The 19,004-nt window shown below is 39.1% G+C and overlaps 1 long non-coding RNA gene across 3 annotated transcripts; it reads left to right on the top strand.

Moving 5' to 3' along the window:
* The first annotated feature begins 7,097 nt into the window (after nucleotides 1-7,097).
* LOC113650553 lies at nucleotides 7,098-16,319 on the top strand. Of its 3 annotated transcripts, none has more exons than XR_007143565.1 (3): nucleotides 7,098-7,390; nucleotides 12,421-12,580; nucleotides 15,147-16,319. It is a non-coding gene; the product is annotated as an uncharacterized LOC113650553 (long non-coding RNA). The 3 variants fall into 3 exon arrangements; XR_003442446.2 differs by having other exon boundaries at nucleotides 7,099-7,390; nucleotides 12,411-12,580; XR_007143564.1 differs by lacking the exon at nucleotides 7,098-7,390 and having other exon boundaries at nucleotides 11,628-12,580.
* Nucleotides 16,320-19,004: the final 2,685 nt, after the last annotated feature.

The raw sequence follows: 19,004 nt of genomic DNA, 5'->3' as shown, positions 1-19,004 counted from the left end.
CACCGGTTTCTTTTCAATGTCTTTTAATAATACCACAACAGTTCTACAACGCAATAAAGAAGGATCTTCCTTCTGTTTAACAGAAATCAGAACCTTATCAATGGACAGCGGCCACTCTGATTCCGTTTCCGCACCACCACTCATAGACAGCGACTTAGGTTCGGGCAGCTCAGGTTTCAAAACAGAAACTTCACCTTTAACTCTATCGTCAGCTGCCACGCTAAATTCAAATCCTTGAATTCACACCGCTAAGTGAACGCATCATAGGATCAGACCCCGAAGCATCACTATTAACTTCGTCACCTGCTGCATTCATATCAACATCATTTAAACGCCTCTATACTAAACTCCATGTATATCAACCTACTACTGGATGACCTACTACTGGACGAGCCCCCAATTGTTAACCCCACCCCCACCCCCCCGTGTCTAGGGGAAAATCAAACACATTCAACAAACTTATTACGGGATAAGTTTAAATTTATTGAAAATAGATATGACAAGTGAATAGGAGCATCTCTTTGGGGTGTCCAAAAGGCCAAAATAACAAACAAAACAAGCCTCGAAATCAATAAGAGGAAGGGGTTAAATAACCTAGGGGAACATAAAATAAAATACATTAAACTTCCCTAACGAAAAACAAAGTACAAACCAGGATATCAAAATAAATAGGCTGAACACCCCTACGCTCCACGTGCTTAGAGAGTCACTTTGAGACCAAAAGAACATACTCAATAGGTTGTTCAGGAGGTACATTTTCGCTACAAAATGGCAAGTTTGATCATCGTCCAGAGGAGGGATCCCGGAGCTCTCTACCCAAACACAGCCGAACCAAAAATTAGCTCCATGTTGAATGCCGGAAGCGCCCTTATAAAGACCACACCTCTTCTGAACCACTAATCAAGAGAAGGGAAACCATCATTGGACAACCTATTAGAACATGACAGGGGAAAAAAAGAGAAAAGAAACAAACACATACCAAATACAAGAACTTAGGTCGTATCAGTGGGAAAAGCTGCTCTTTCCGAGAAATTTAAACCAAAAGTAAATTTTGCACCATGGATATCTGGTAATTCCTGATAAAGGAAGTAATTCTGGCTGTTTTTCTTACTTGATGTTTCGTAAAGGATGCAAGTCTTCACTGAAAGTGAAAGATAACTTGATTTTGAGAACAGAATGCTGAAAAAAATCTGATCTCTGACATTAATTTGGTGATCAGTATCTTTATGTGAAAGATTTCAAACCAGGAAAGATACTTATCTTGTAAAATGTTTGACATTATGAACAAACTGTTCTTTTGTTTTTCACACATGCTCACATAATAAGTGTACTATAATTTTTCCGAGATGGTTAAACAAAAAAATGCGCTTAAGGTGAAAAATTGGTGAGATGCCATCTGCTCTTACACAGTCTAGATGATTTATTTGCATTTCTTTCAGTTTCTCTGTGTTTATGAGACTGTTCTTCGTTCTCCCTCTGTGTGTGTGTGTGTGTGTGTGTGTGTGTGTGTGTGTGTGTGTGTGTGTGTGTGTGTGTGTGTGTGTGTGTTTGATCGATTAATGGTAACCGAGCAGAAATCCACATCAGATTAAAGCTGACTGAAGTGACTCAAGTTATACTTGATATGTTATACATTTTCAAATAACAACAATATTTTGTTTAATTCAGTCAGGACCACTTGAGTCAAAATAAAGACAATTCTTTGACATATTTAAAAAATTTTATTTGCAAGCTTATGAAATTTACATTTGGCGGTTTATGCAGTATGGCTCTGTTCATGCTTCTGCTCATGATCCTTTTCATGAGCTCCATGAAAGCTAGTCAGTGAACAGCAGCAGCTTCGTGGGGGGACAATCTCCCATTTAACTGGGAAAGCAGCCAGACAAAATCCCCCCCATTTAGACCACAGCCTGCATCAGTGACAACAGAATGACACTGATTAAGTTAACACACAGTTCCAAGGAGGAGCTAGGGGAGGAGGTGGGTTGCAGCAATGCAGAGGAAACAGCCAAGCAATTAAATAGGGCGCCCTGTTTGAAAGGGACCAATAGCGCACTTAGGAATCAGATCAGCTGATGGGCGGGGTTAGAAAATTGACATCAGCTGATAGCCGAGCTTGACTATGTGGCCTGCCTGAACTGAACGCTATATTTAATACAGTACTACAAAATATTTCTCATTCAAAACCAAGACACTAAAATGCAGTAATATGTCTGTGAACATCCTTAATTTAACAAATTTACAAAATAAATGTGTGCGTAAGTGTGTTTAAGTGATTGTTGGAATGTATTGGTATTGTGCATCTGGATATGCAGATAACTATAACAATTCTCCCACTTAAAAAGATGAGCAAGGCCTGTAATTATGAAAACAACTTTCAACTATGAGAGACAAAATGAGAACAAAAAAAATCCAGAAAATCACATTGTCTAATTTATAAAGAATTTGCAAATTATGGTTGAAAATAAGTATTTGGTCAATAACAAAAGTTCATCTCATTACTTTGTTAATTACCCTTTGATGGCAATGACAATGTTCAAAAGTTGTCTGTACTGTGTCTCCACAAGGTATTTATACACTATTGCTGGTACTTTGGCCAATTCCTCCATGCAGATCTCCTCTAGAGCAGTGATGTTTTGGGGCTGTTGCTGGGCAACACGGATTTTCAACTCCCTCCAAAAACTTTCTATGGAGTTGAGATCTGGAAACTGGCTTGGCCACTCCAGGACCTTGAAATGCTTCTTACGAAGCCACTCCTTTGTTGCCCAGGTGGTGTGTTTGGGATCATTGTCATGCTGAAAGACCCAGCCACTTAAATGCCCTTGCTGATGGAATGAGGTTTTCACTCAAAATCTCACGATACATGGCCCCATTCATTTTTATCTTTACACGGATCAGTCGTCCTGTCAGAAAAACAGCCCCAAAGCATGATGTTTTCACCCCCATGCTTCACAGTAGGTTTGGTGTTCTTTAGATGCAACTCAGCATTCTTTCTCCTCCAAACATGACAAGTTGAGTTTTTACCAAAAAGTTCTATTTTGGTTTCATCTGACCATATGACATTCTCCCAATCCTCTTCTGGATCATCCAGATGCTCTCTAGGAAACTTCAAACAGGTGACATTAATACAGGTAATGAGTGGAGGACAGAGGAGCCTCTTAAAGAAGAAGTTACAGGTCTGTGAGAGCCAGAAATCTTGCTTTTTTTGTAGGTGACCAAATACTTATTTTACAGAGGAATTTACCGATTAATTCATTAAAAATTCTACAATGTAATTTCCTGGATTCTTTCCCCCATTCTGTCTCTCATAGTTGAAGTGTACATATGATGAAAATTACAGGCCTCTCTCATCTTTTAAGTGGGAGAACTTGCACAATTGGTGGCTGACTAAATACTTTTTTGCCCCACCGTACATGGAGGTAGACAAAATGTTAGTGTGTATGTGTATGTGTGTCTTCCACTGTGTGTGACTTCCTCTAATCTCCATTAGTCTCTGTTATTTCCACATGCCTGCAGCCTGCAATGTTCTTGTTTTTTCAGCCTAATGTTCAGTTCCCCTTTTTTTTGCTGTTCCTAGTTTCGGGTGTGTGAGTGTATTAGCCCAGAACAGACTGGATTATTCTCACTGAAGAGGTAAAATGAGGTGCAAAACATGACAAGTTATTGTTTGTTGTATTGCTGTATTTCTATAAACTTGTTAAGTTGTTTGTTGTTTTGCATTGTTTGTGGAGATTAACAAATTAAAAGTGACCTTTACACCACAATTTCACTTTGCCTAATAGAAATATTTACAGAAGTTATCATGTGGCCCTCTGACACAATTCAGGTTTCTTATGTGGCCCCTGATCTAGACGATTCATTTATATTTCTTTTAGTTTCTGTGTGTTTATGAGACTGTTCTCTGTTCTCCCTCTGTGTGTGTGTGTGTGTGTGTGTGTGTTTGATAGAATAATGGTAACCGAGCAGAGATCCACATCAAATTAAAGCTGAATGAAGTGACAAGTTATACTGGCTGTATAAAGAAAAGGCTATAATTTAAGAAACATTTTCAAGTAGCAACAATATTTTGTTTAATTACTGCAGTACATTTGAACTACAAAATATTTCTTGTTCAAAACCAAGACACTGAATTCAGTAATATGTCTGTAAACTTCCTTAAAATCTTACCGAACTCTGTGTGTGTGTGTGTGTGTGTGTGTGTGTGTGTGTGTGTGTGTGTGTGTGTGTTTAAGAGATTGTTGGAATTTGGAATGTATTGGTATTGTGCATCTGGATTTTCAGATAACTCTGTGTGTGTGTGTGTGTGTGTGTGTGTGTGTGTGTGTGTGTGTGTGTGTGTGTGTGTGTGTGTTTACACATGTGATGTAGCTTAAGTGTGTGTGACAGACAGAGGGTAAGGAGGATGAAAATTAGTGATAGAATATTTTTGGGTCACACTGCTGCTCCTAACTCAAACAGTCAGACTCCAAACTCCACTATGGCCAAGACCAAAGAGCTGTCAAAGGACACCAGAAACAAAATTGTAGACCTGCACCAGGCTGAGAAGACTGAATCTGCAATAGGTAAGCAGCTCAGTGTGAAGAAATCAACTGTGGGAGCAATTATTAGAAAATGGAAGACATACAATACCACTGATAATCTCCCTCGATCTGAGGCTCCACGCAAGATCTCACCCCATGGGGCCAAAATGATCACAAGAACGGTGAGCAAAAATCCCAGAACCACACGAGGGGCCTGGTGAATGACCTGCAGAGAGCTGGGACCAAAGTAACAAAGGCTACCATCAGTAACACACTACGCCGCCAGGAACTCAAATCCTGCAGTGCCAGTCGTGTCCCCCAGCTTAAGCCAGTACATGTCTGGGCCCATCTGAAGTTTCCTAGAGAGCATTTGAATGATCCAGAAGAGGATTGGGAGAATGTCATATGGTAAGATGAAACCAAAATAGAACTTTTTGGTAAAAACTTGCACAGAGTTAAAGTGCCCTTTTTTGCCCCACAGTACATGGAGGTAGACAAAAAGTTTGCTGATGACACTGTTGTGGTGGGCCTGATCTCCAACAACGATGAGACGGCCTACCTACAGGAGACTAAAAACTTGGAGAGATGGGGCCAGGAGAACAATCTTCTCCTGAATGTCAGCAAGTCTAAAGAGTTGATAGTGGACTTCAGCACAAAGCAGGAGCGTTCATACCAATCACTAAACATAAACGGGATCCCAGTAGTGAGAGCGGACAGTTTCCGGTACCTGGGTGTTCACATCACACAGGACCTGTCTTGGTCCTGTCACATTAACACCCTGGTGAAGAAGGCCCGGCAGCATCTGTACCATCTGAGACGCATAAGGGACTTCAGACTACCCTCTCAGATGCTAAAGACTTTCTACACCTGCACCATCAAGAAAATCTTGAGGCTCCACGCAAGATCTCACCCCATGGGGCCAAAATGATCACAAGAACGGTGAGCAACTGGAGCACTGGACCTCTCTCTCCATCTCTACTGTTCTATACACCCCCCTCCTTTTGCAATGACACTTTAATTCTGGACTGTTACTGTCACTTTAACTCTGGACTTGCACAGCACAGTGCCACTTTATACACTTTATACACTCCACATACTATTTACACACCATACTGCACCTGGACATTCTAAGGGCACTTTAACTCTGGACTTGCACAGCACAGTGCCACTTTATACTCTATTTACACACCATACTGCACAGGGACACTTTAAGGACAATCTTCAAATACCATACACATCTATGTATAAGTATATTATGCATATGTATATACATTATTTCTTCATCTATATTTTCATATTTTTATATACTTTTCTCATATAGTTTATACTTCTTGCTTTTTTATACTTTTTTATATGCTTTATTGTTATACAGGACAGTTGCATAAAGCATTTCATTGCATATCGTACCCTGTATGTATGTGTATGTGACAAATAAAATTTGATTTGATTTGATATGTAAGTGTGTATGTGTGTGTGTCTTCCACTGTGCGCAACTTCCTCTAATCTTGTCGTTGCACAAGCAGTGCAACAGTCATTCCTTTAGTCTCCGTTATTTTCACACGCCTACAGCCTGCAATGTTCTTGTTTCTTCAGCCTAGTGTTCAGTTCCCCTTTGTTATTTTTTTGCTGTTCCTAGTTTCGGGTGTGTGGGTGTACAGAATGTTCAATGTTCATTTTTGTTATTCACAACATTTTTCTATTACAAACACTAATACACATACTAATGCAATGCCACTAGCTGGATCTGTTTAGTGATACAAACATCCGTATTCAACTGTAAACCTGAAGTGAGTGTAGCATGTACTAAAAGTTTGTCTCTTACCTGTCGCCCCCCCATTTTCATGATTTTCGCCTAGATGACATACCCACCTAAAATGTGGTACAGCTCCCATATACTTTAACACACAGAGGTGAGCCTGGTCTCATTGAAAAGAAGAGAGTCTCTAGTGTCAGGGACACAGAGTTACAGAGGCTAGAATGGAGGTTTTTATTTCCGTCTGAGTTGTTTACCTGATAAACTGATTACATACATTGCTGTATTTAATGATGGTAGGTAAACAACAACTGAGGGTCATAGCCACATGTCTTGGCTTTCACCAAAAAAAAATATGAAGTCAAACACTCAAAAATGGATTTTATATGAATATTTTTCAACGGACATGTCCGTCCATTCATGTTTTTCTTGTTCATTTGTTTACTGTATAACTTTGTATAAAAAGACTGCATCCTTAGTTCAAAAGTCCTATAACAAAGACAACCCCTCTGCATAAAAGCCTGATGTGAAAAATGCCTGTAAACTGACATCCTGAGGTGTGAGAGTGTGAAAAGTTCGAGAATTGCGCAATAAAGTTGAAAAAAATTAATATGCGCATGCTCATTGCACAGCCCGCCCTCACCAGATGTATCATGTTGCATCTCGTTGGAATCGTCTCCTTATTGGCTAAAGAGCTATGATGCTCGCGAAACATCAAATCGCTACTGGAGGGAGCAATTGTCAGTCAAAGGGAGGGTGTCCCACATAGCATGGAGAGACCTCATTGGCTTTTTAGCTGCCTATCTCTGCACCACAGGCACTGGTTGGCTCATGAGAGGGCTTGTTTGATTCGTTAGACCCTCGACTACAAATCTGACACGTTTTGTAAGTTTTGTAAGCGTCCAATGAGAAGTGAGAGTCCAAACAAAGGAAGGAAGTGAACCGCTGTTTACAGTTTCCGGTCAGAAACGTAATTCTTGTGAGGCGAGCAAAGCGTTTATGATTAAAAGGCTTACATATTCTAGTTCCTTGGACTCTTGGGATTTTTTACAAGCATTTGTTTTGGAAAATACATTAACATTAGTGACAATGTGAAGAAAGGGAAAATGCGTTTAAGGTAAGTAAACAAACCGAACTAGCGCCACCTAGTTCAGGTGGCTATCAAATGGTTAAATTACTATGACTGCTATAAATCATATTATGCTTTGTGTGTGCTTAATAAAATCCTGAGAGTCTAAGCTTTCAAACAGTATATAATTTAACCGAGTATTTAGAGGATTTAATGCTTACTAAAGTTACAATGAAGTTACAATGAAGTTGATGCAGTCTCGCCTCCTAGCGGTGGTGGCTCGTTCTTGTGACGGCGACCTGATAAGTGGTGGTTAATTATATCTAAAACCTTCTCTTCTCTTCTCCAAATTGTTGCCACAAAGATAGAAGCACACAGTTGCCTAGAATGGCTTTGTATTTTGTAGCATTACTTTATTCCTTCACTGGAACTAAGAGGCAAAAACAGTATTCTAGTATGACAAGGTTGGAACCTCCTGACCTCTTCATTAGTGCCTGAACTCACGAATACTATTATTGCTAAAATGGAAATATCCACAGACACAGATCCTGTTTTTCTTTCTTGATGTTTCTTTGATGTCGATATGTTATATAAATTAATGGTACTGATACTTCTCTTCTATATTTCTATATCAACTTCAAGACATTGCAAAAACTAAAGGTGAGGATTCTACAAATATATGTATAAATAAAAAAATTAAGAAATCTTTTTTTTTAAATAAATAAACTTTCTGTGGTAAATTTAGCTTTAACAGCAACGTTCTGTGGTAAATCAAGCTTCTACAATAACTACTGTGGTAAATTTAGCTTTAACACTAACTTTCTGTGGTAAATTTAGCTTTAACAATAACCGCCCGTGGTACATTTAGCTTTAGCAATAAACTGTGGTACATTTAGCTTTAACCATAACTTTCTGCGGTACATTTAGCTTTAGCAATTACTTTCTGTGGTAAATTTAGCTTTAACGTTAACTTTCTGTGGTAAATTAAGCTTCTACAATAACTTTCTGTGGTAAATTTAGCTTTAACACTAACCTTCTGTGGTAAATTTAGCTTTAACAATAACCGCCCGTGGTACATTTAGCTTTAGCAATAAACTTTGGTACATTTAACTTTAGCAATTACTTTCTGTGATTAAATTTAGCTGTAACAGTAACTTTCTGTGGTAAATTTAGCTGTAACAGTAACTTTCTGTGGTAAATTTAGCTTTAACACTAACTTTCTGTGGTAAATTTAGCTTTAACACTAACTTTCTGTGGTAAATCAAGCTTCTAGAATAACTTTCTGTGGTAAAATTTAGCTGTAACAATAACCGCCCGTGGTACATTTAGCTTTAGCAATAAACTTTGGTACATTTAGCTTTAGCAATTACTTTCTGTGGTAAATTTAGCTTTAACAGTAACTTTCTGTGGTAAATTAAGCTTCTACAATAACTTTCTGTGGTAAATTTAGCTGTAACAGTAACTTTCTGTGGTAAATTTAGCTTTAACAGTAACTTTCTGTGGTAAATTTATCTTCTACAATAACTTTCTGTGGTAAATTTAGCTTTAACAGTAACTTTCTGTGGTAAATTTAGCTTTAACAGTAACTGCCCGTGGTACATTTAGCTTTAACAGTAACTTTCTGTGGTAAGTTTAGCTTTAACAGTAACTTTCTGTGGTAAATTTAGCTTCTACAATAAATTTCTGTGGTAAATTTAGCTTTAACAATAACCGCCCATGGTACATTTAGCTTGAGCAATAAACCGTGGTGCAATTACTTTCTGTGGTAAATTTAGCTTTAACAGTAACTTTCTGTGGTAAATTTAGCTATAAACTCCGGATGGCCTGCGGGAAGAAGTTTCTCCTCATTCTCTCTGTGTTTGCTTTCAAGGAGTGGAAGCAGGACAGACGAGCCCTCCTTGGGTAGTGCTCGTCTGTCCTGCATAGGTCCCAGTGTTGTGTCAGGATGCTCTCAATGGTGCAGGTGAAGAAAGTCTTTAGCACTTGATAGGATAGTTTGAAGCCCCTTAAGCATCTCAGGTGGTACAGACACTGCCTTCTTCACTAGGGTGTTGATGTGACAGGACCAATACAGGTCCTGTGTAATGTGACCACCTAGGTACGGGAAACTGTTCACTCTCTCTACTGGGGTCCTGTTGATGTTTAGCGGTTGGTATGACTGCTCCAGCTTCATGCTGAAGTCCATCAACTCCTTAGGCTTGCTGACATTCAGGAGAAGATTGATCTCCTGGCACTATCTCTCAAGGTTTTTAGTCTACTGTAGGTCGGCCGTCTCATCATTGTTGGAGATCATGCCAACCACAACAGTGTCGTCAGCAAACGTGATGATGGTGGTGGAGTTGGAAGTGGCCACACAGTCATATGTGTACATTGAGTACAGCAGGGGGCTCAAAACACAACCCTATAGAGCTCCAGTGCTGAGTGTGAGGGTGGATGAGGTGTGTTTGCTCACCCATATGGAGTGTGGTCAATCTGTCAGGAAGCTGGAGATCCATTGACACAGCAGCAGGCTGAGTCCCAGGACCTCCAACTTAGAGGAGTGCGTGGAGACAATTATGGTGTTGAACTCTGAACTATAGTCCACAAACAGCATTTTGGCATAATTCCCTTTTCTTCAGTCCAGGTGGCTCATCATAGTGTGGAGAAGATGAGCAATAGCATCCTCATTAGAGTGGTTCTGGTGGTACACGAACTGTAGTGGATCCAGTGTATCTGGAAGATCTCACCAATGCCGTGCAGTTGAAGGTGAGACTGAAGTTGTGTGAAAACAAGCTTCTCCATCAACTTAGACAGAAATGACAGGTTAAATTATGGGACAGATGTTGGAGAGTATGGAAGGATCAAGGTTGGGTTTCTTGAGCAGCGGTCTAACAATAGCGTGTTTGAGAGCAGCGGGAATAGTACCCACCCTAAAACAGCTGTTTATGAATGTTCAACTCGTGGACAGCTTTTTTTGAGGTCCATCAGAGTAACTGCATCAAAGTTCTCTAACACACATTGCGCCGAACGAGTAGACATTGCAACAGTGAGGACTTGCGTAATGGTTTACCTAAGACAAAACCTTGTCCAAAAGGTTGCTTGAATGCGTTGCATATGTTTACAGATACGTCATTCAAGGTGACAGACACCGGATATATAACAGAATAGATAGTGCTGAATAAAATTCCAGTGCGGTGGCTATTGCTATTGATGAGAGCAGAAAGGTTCTGTCCTTTAGCTTCGAGAAGTCGAGAAGAGACAGGAGGGATGAAGAATGTAGCTTGTCAGAGGGGAGGCTGAAGTCACCAAGCACTGTCAGGGGGGAGCTATCGGAAGGGAAAGCACTAAGGAGTGAGTCCATCTCTTCCAGGAAGTCTCCTAGGTGACCAGGAGGGCGGTAGACAACAATGATTAGGTTGATTGGAGAGGTAACTGAAATGGCATGGAATTCAAAAGAAGAGATGGTTAAATGAGAGAAGAGGAGAGGTGTAAAGCACCATTTCTTTGACAACAATAAACCTGCACCACCACCCCTGCCTGTTTCTCGTGGTGAGTGAGAGAAAGCATAGGCAGAGGATAAAGCAGCGGGTGTAGCAGTGTTCTGTGAGGATATCCAGGTCTCTGTTACTGCCCAGATCATCCCCAGATCATGATCTTGCTATATCCTTTCACAACGATCTGATCTCCCCTTCAGCCACAGCTCGCAACCTTGGGGTAACCATGGACAATCAACTGTCCTTTTCCTCTCATGTTGCTAATGTGACTCGCTCATGTCGGTTTCTTCTCTACAACATTAGAAGGATTCGGCCATTTTTGTCCACACAGACTGCTCAGGTACTTGTTCAGTCTCTTCTCATTTCTAGACTGGTTTACTGCAATGCACTGCTGGCAGGTCTACCTATGAACGCAATCTGTCCTCTGCAAATGATCCAAAATGCAGCTGCCCGGCTTGTTTTCAACCTGCCAAAGTTCTCACATACCACCCCGCTGCTGCGATCCCTCCACTGGCTTCCGGTAGCTGCACGCATCCGATTCAAAACACTGATGCTGGCCTACAAAGCCAAAAATGGACCAGCTCCCTCTTACCTCAAAGCCCTCATCATTCCTCGCACTGCACCCCGCACCCTCCGATCTACCAGCACTGCTCGACTGGTTCCACCATCTCTCAGAGTACGAGGCAAGTATACTACAAGACTCTTCTCTGTTCTGGCACCAAGGTTGAGTCACTGGCTATTTTCAAGCAGCGGTTGAAGACCTACTTATTCAGGAAACACTTCAACTAGCACTTCTTTCCTTATCTTTTGCATTTAAAAAAAAAACAAAAAAAAATAACTTTGACACTTTTTTATTGTAACTTTGAACAAATGTTTTAAACTCATGGTATCTTAAGTATGTAACCTAGTGAACCAGCATTAATGTATTCAATGTTAGAAATTTAAGCACTTGTGTACGTCGCTCTGGTGTCTGCCAAATGCTGTAAATGTAAATGTACTGCAAGGAAATCAAAGGAGTAATGGGAAGTTAAAGCAGAGATAAAATCAGCTTTCTTTACAGCAGACTGACAATTCCAGAGCCCACCTACCACCACTGTATGAGACTTACACAGGAGGGTAAATGAGGTTACTGGGATTGTGACCTCTGCTCTGTGGATGAGAGCGTCTGCGAGAGTAGGCCTTGAGTACAGAGATGGATTTAAGGCACATATTTGTTGTCAAACAAGAGTGAGAATTAAGGTATGGTAGAATATATCAAAACAGTACTAGACACTAATGTTAGAGAGAGAGATACTGACAAACCTCTTCAGAACCTTCAGAACAGAACCTTCAATTTAAATAGGTAAGCCCTGACCCCAATCCACACCTTACGAGAGACTGAAACTACTCCTGATTAATCAGCTGAGAGAACAACAAAGACCAACACTATAAAATCAACAATGGTATAGAATATAACACAATTCAAATCACACTACTCTAGAACAAAGTGAGTTAAGCAGATAGTATACAAAAGACAGGAACCTACTTTACCAGAAGATAATATAATCAAATGTAGAGAGTTAAAGCATATTGAAGACGAATGTTTTGTTTTTGAGTGCCATGCAGAACGTGGACAAGTTGACAGGCGAAGATGTCACACGAGGAATTGGACAGAGATTTCCTTGGAAACAACCCCAGGTGGATGTTTCAGCGCTGCGGGGACACGGAAACGGAATGCCAGTGTTGGAGCCAATGGTATTGTAGCGATTTTGGCTCGCGAAGCAAGGTAAATATTTATAAGTAATTGTAATGTGTTATAGTGACTCCTAAATATTTTAACCTAAGTTGAAATTAACGGTAATGGAATTAACGTTACACTTATTTGGTCTGTTCGTCCTCCGAACAGGCCGTGTAACCTTTATTAATTCTATAAAGGAGGTATCTTCCCGGCCCAGGAAGGTTCACTCCCCTTTTACTTTACACCGTAATTTGAATTAAATTAACTTAATAGCGCATGTAGTTCAGACCAGATGTTGCAGGTACCTTACGTTTGTGAGCGATACTCAGAGACAATCACTTGTGACACAAAAATATGACATTTAATGAATGAGACAAACACAACATAAAACTAACTACACAAACAAACAAAAGAAATGGGGAAAACAAAGATGAAAATAAAAAAACAAAAGAAATTAAAATTGGGGAAAGGGAGGAAGAGACTGGAAAGAAGAAATTAGAGAAAGGAAGGAAAGGAATGGGAAGCTTAAACTTCAAAATTAATCACACCCTAACTGGGAAATCGTCACCGGAAACTTAAATTCACCTTAAGACTCAGTACAAGGTTCATACTTAAAATATGCATCTAAATTGGTTGGTAAAGGAAATGGTTACTTGCATTGGCTTAGTGCACAAGAGTCCGGATGCAACAGAGAAATCTCTAAAAAGTCAGTTAGGGTGGGGTCAGACGTTCTTCCAAGTTCTCCTGAAGATCAGAATAGTTGTCGTTCTTGGAAGTGAAGCTTGCTGGAACTTCTTTGAAGGAAGATGGAGTCGTCTCCAAGCTGTTCCGAAAGTCTGACCACGGATTGGTGGTGTTTTTTGACAATTTAAAGGTCGCAAACTCCACCCATCTTTGGGGAGATGGCCAATACTACGGCCAAGATTTCGGAGGGAAAAACTCCCTTTGTTTCAGGTGTCTGTGGGCGTGGTTTAGCTATCAAACTTTAGATGACTTTAAAGTTTTATCCAAGGTGTATTTAGACGGTATGGCACCTTTCATGCTCAAATAAAATACACCATTGTTTGAAAAACGAGTAACCGATAATTTTGTGGTCATTTGGATACTAAACATGAAGGGTAATGACGGTATAAAGGCAGCGGTACATTACATACACAGATCAGTAATCGAAGGGTAGCTGATGTTAATACGATATTGTGTTCTTATAAAGGCAAAGCATCAAAAATGAAACACAAAACAAAATGCACTTTCATTAGGGAAGTAAAAAGAAAACGATAGCTTCATAAACATTCTGACATCAGACCTTAAAGGGGCATACAGCATTAGAATAAGTATACATTAACATGCTATGATCAGAAATTAGAGTATAACTGATGTTAAATACAATGTTGTTTTCTGACACATGAATAAAATACACCCTTGTCAGGAAAGTAAGGAGCAAATCATTTTAAGTCAGTTAAGCCTTAAAAGAAGAAACACATTACAAAAGGGTTATAAGAATGAAAAACTTAGAATATCTTATCTTCGGGTTTTATTAGTAAAAGGAATGTCTCATTGTGTGTGCGTGTGTTTTGTATTGAGGGCCCCTCTGAGTTCAATCAGAGAAGCTGCAAGGGGTTATCTGGTCTTTGTGTAGGCTCCAGTCATTCTGGAGCCAGTTGAGTGTGTGTAAAACTGGGTTGCTCATCAGTTGATTGAAGATTAGATGCCAAAGTTTAGGGTGCCTGGGACCTGAATTCTAAATGACCTGTACCAGACACTACAGTATCTATGTAAATAAATATATAAAATAAACAAAAAAAGTCAAAGCGTAACTGGCAGCCGACCTCACCTGCGCCATATTGAAGACATGCTCATAAAAGTATGAATTTCCTCACATTTTATTTATATAGTACTTTTACCAACTGACACAGGCACAAAGCAGCTTTTTGGATGTCCATATACAGACCTTATACCTAACAAACAGTTTTAGAGTGGCTCATTGATAGAAAATTGTATATTCTATATTTCCTGAAAGGCAAACTGCCCTTGGCAGAGTTAATGTTAGCTAGCTGTAAATTCTTGTTTCATGTTTTTGCTACAAATGACTTGGAGTGATGTGTAAACTGTTGTTTCTAATTATCAAATATATTTCAACATTCATATTTAAGTTATTTATTCCATTTCATTTATGATGGTATAAAAAGGACCCGATAAAGATTTTTCCAAAAACAAGGTATAAAAATTGAAATGGTCAATTCCATTATGGCTCCAGTACAGGATCCAAAACAAGTATAGCACCATTTCCATTAAAGATAATGTGCTTTTGCCTCAATGTCATGTGTTTTTCATACAGTACATTCCTATCTAATTATTCATTTTTCATAAAAAATTATTCCACTAGTGCTTCTTGACACTAAATGTGTTTCAGTTACATTACTGGATATATATTTTTAATTTATGTGAACAAGGGTATCTGATTTATCAGGTTTTGATGAAACATGCCTCACTTTGTTAATTTTGTGCCTTCAGTTTCATCAGATATATTAATCCGGATTTTGTGTGTGTGTGTGTGTGTGTGTGTGTGTGTGTGTGTGTGTGTGTGTGTGTGTGTGTGTGATTTTCTGGGAACTAGCAACATCTGCTATTTACAGTAAGGTCCTGCCATGTTTATCACCCAGACAAGCAGATACAAGCTGATATTTCTATAATAGCCTCTAGCTGCCCCCACCTTACCTTACTTACCTTCCTCTCTCCCGCTGTCCCCTTACTGCACTCCATGCATCAGCAAAGTTGGTCAGAGCAACAGCTGCCCTCTACTGCCCGCTACCTGACTGATCCATCTCTCCCTCACATTACTGTCACACCTTACTTTGTTGTCCCCTAACACCCCATTTTACTGCCCCTCTAATTCACTCTACTGACCAAATTTTCACATTACTACCCATCATCTTACTTTCCCTGATACTGTATACCCCATAATATTAACCATCACCATACTTCTACACCCAGCTGCCTTCTACTTGCCTTACTGCCCCAAATCCATCTTACTGCCCCAGAGTTTAATGCCCCAGAAGACCTCCATATTAGAGCAAAAGAAAATCTGTCACAAAGTCTCCTGATCCGTCTCCCGAACCATGAATGCTGTAAGAAGAATTGAGTAATTCTGGGAAGGTGAAAGCTTCAGAAAGGGGATCAGAGAATGCCAGGTCAGTTTAACACCACTGTACAAATGCTGTTGAAGGGTGTGGGTGTGATGGTAATAGTGAAGAAGAAATGGGAGAATATGGTGCACCTCTTTCGGATAGTGTCAAACATTATGAAAATCCACCTAACAAAAACCCTGAGAACACGCACTCTACAATCAATCCTTTCAAGCCACTAACATTGCCAGCTTTGTCAACATGATCTCTACAACCTACACCGAGGTGTTCACCAAGCACCTTACAGATCATATCAACTCTCTGGGAAAACTGATGGCCATGGACAAGGAAAAGCCAGAGTTTCAGTCTGAGGTTAATCAGTTACAGAACTAATGTGATGAGGCTCAGAAACTCATCTTAGTCCATGTCCTAAAGCACAAGCAGGAGTTTGAAATTAAGTCTTGCAAGACTTGAGAAGATTGATGCTCAGCTGCTCACCATTCTCCCTGCCGAAGATGAAAATTCACAGATTAAGAAGAAGGGAAAGGTGGACTCACAGAGGAAGATTACATCTAACTAAATAAACAGCTCAGAACTTATTACAACCTATTGAGAAAAATACTGTCTGTAATACAGCCTGTAATTAAAGTTACATTTAATCCTCAGTTGTTCCTGTAATTAATTGATCTGTTTAACAGTTATTTCACACTTCACACCCTAGCAGCACTTCAGCTCTGAGTGCAACAACATCCCCAATGACGTCATTGTAAAGTTAAAGGATGACTTTCAAGCCTTCAATAGATATCTATATAATAAGTGCATGGAATTTCTGTGAGCCATGTCTACAGTCTAAATTAAATACCCACAATACACTCATTTTATATTTTGTCATCATTAGGCAACACATTTAATGTTATATTAATAATTTAACATATTTAATAAGCTAATACATTTAAAAAAATAAACTCAGTGTTCCTGAAACTGATGTAAGGCTGGTGTAAATGTATAAGCAGGTGAGAATTTGGTCCTACGGCACCATCTGCTGTTTTTTTAGTATTGGCACAATTTACTTTCAAAATGACATCAAAATGCCAAAAAAGACATCATCTTCTCGCGCAGATTGTGACGTTTCTTTAACACGTGATCCAGGGGCTCTATTAATAACCTGATCAACTGAAACATATGTGAAAATAATTTATTTGGAAACATTATTTGTGTTTAGAAATAGTTATGAGTTTGTCGTAATAAATCAGATAATATATACAATAATATTTGAGAATAATATGGTGTAATATAACTAACGACACTCCATATTATTATCTACAGTTTCTAGTTATTATCTAGTTTCTACACACTGGACTTTACCATCTTCTTCAGTTGGAACATGGTCCAGTTTCATTTTAGTTTACTCAGTTGTCAGGTATCTGAACACTCTGAGGTGACGTGACCACATCAATTCCTGGGCTGCTGGCTGCCTTAAGGGACAGTAATAATCATCTAACTGCTGCTCAGGGTGGACTCCAGGATAGAGGAAGACTGTGTGGGAGAGAAGGACTTAGTTATCACTTTTGCCTTATGACAAGGTGCTCCATCATGCCGGAAAATTGTTCAACAACAAACTGTTCTTGGATGGTTGGGAGAAGTGGAGGATGTTTTTGTACATTTATGTATTCATGGCTGTGTTCTTAGGCAAAATGGTAAGTAAGCCCACTGCCTTGGCTGAGAGGTGACAACACACATGAATGGTATCAGGATGCTTTAACCACTATCAGAACAATATATACAAGGATGATACAAAACTTTTCTACTTAATAATTTTATTCCACCACAAAGACTCTGATTCTAGCTCCTTAACCAGGGTAACTGACCAGGTCACGAGAAGTTTGTGTCATCAGAGCATGCGCAGAAGAAGTAATCGAATCAATTAATGTGTTTGTTGTTTCAGCTAAAAAGTAATTAGTTATTTTAACTTCCTGTGGATTTGGATCAGATTGATTTAATATAATTGATTTCTAAAAAAATTGATTTCGATTTATTTTAATCAGATTTCAGTTTTTTGAGTGTATCTGAATGACAGGTGACGTGTATAATATAGTTTACATAATATTTAAACAACGACTATCAAATTTTGGCCCTAATATTGTCCAAAGGAATCAAGAATGTTCTCAATTCTATAATAAATGAGTCACAATCTGGCTATTGAACTAATAAGCATATTTCAAATTATATAAGATTAGTATTTGATATTTTAGACTATTCAAATCTGATTGATGATTATAGTTTTTTTCTGTTTCTACATTTTTATAAAGCTTTTGATAAGTTAGAACACACTTCCATTTTTCAGTGTTTTAAAACATTGGGATTTTGGATATTATTCTGTAATACCATTAAAACCTTGTATACAAAGGTTTTTTCTTTTCAACAAAGTGAACTTTGAAACAAGCAAGCAAGCAAGCAAGCAAACAAACAAACAAACAAACAAACAAATAAATAAATAAATAACTAAATAAATAAATAAATAAGCAAACAGAATCACAACATAAAGTAACAGCAGAGGGAGCTGTATGGCAACATTTCTCAATATCAGACAAACACAGTATCACATATAACTCAGACACGCATGCAGAAGACACACACACGCGCACACACACACACACACACACACACACACACACAGACTCACACAGACAAGCTTGCCCACAAACACACACACGTGCCCACAAACACACACATGCATGCATACACACACACAAACCCATGCACACATACACACACACACACACTCACGCACACGTGCTTGCACACACACAAGCACATACACAGATACACACATACACAAACACTTGCACTATTACTTTAGCAACAGTGTTATGTAAAAGTGTAAGTAAATGTGACTACAATAGACAGACAAACAGTAAAAAATCTGCCCTCCTGTCTGTACTTTAACCCTAACCTCTAACCCACCACCCCCCACCACCCCTTTTTGTGATAGGTTTGTCTATTTGTTTAATTTGTCAGTAGACTGTTTAACTATCAACATTCCTCAACATTTCTACATACAGGTAAATGTTGCCATAATGATAGTGTGAGATTTATTTTTGTGTGTTTATTTTGTCTATGGAGGCTGACGTATGAGTTGTTGTGTACATGCAGGTAAAGTATGCACAGGAAGTTGTGTAATAAGTTGTAACGTATGGTGTTCAAAACCTCATGAACGCTAACTAATAAAAGTAGGAAAAGTTCCATATTCTCATAAATGCCTGCATTATTCTGATGGACCCATTTGCAGGAGACTGGAGGTTCATCTGAGAGTGTATAGTCCCTCTTACTATAGCTTAACAAGTGTTACA

Source organism: Tachysurus fulvidraco, chromosome 7, assembly GCF_022655615.1.
Source record: "Tachysurus fulvidraco isolate hzauxx_2018 chromosome 7, HZAU_PFXX_2.0, whole genome shotgun sequence".
Lineage (NCBI taxonomy): Eukaryota > Metazoa > Chordata > Actinopteri > Siluriformes > Bagridae > Tachysurus > Tachysurus fulvidraco.
Note: the sequence above shows the minus strand (reverse complement) of the source record. Positions and strands in the feature narration are given on the sequence as shown.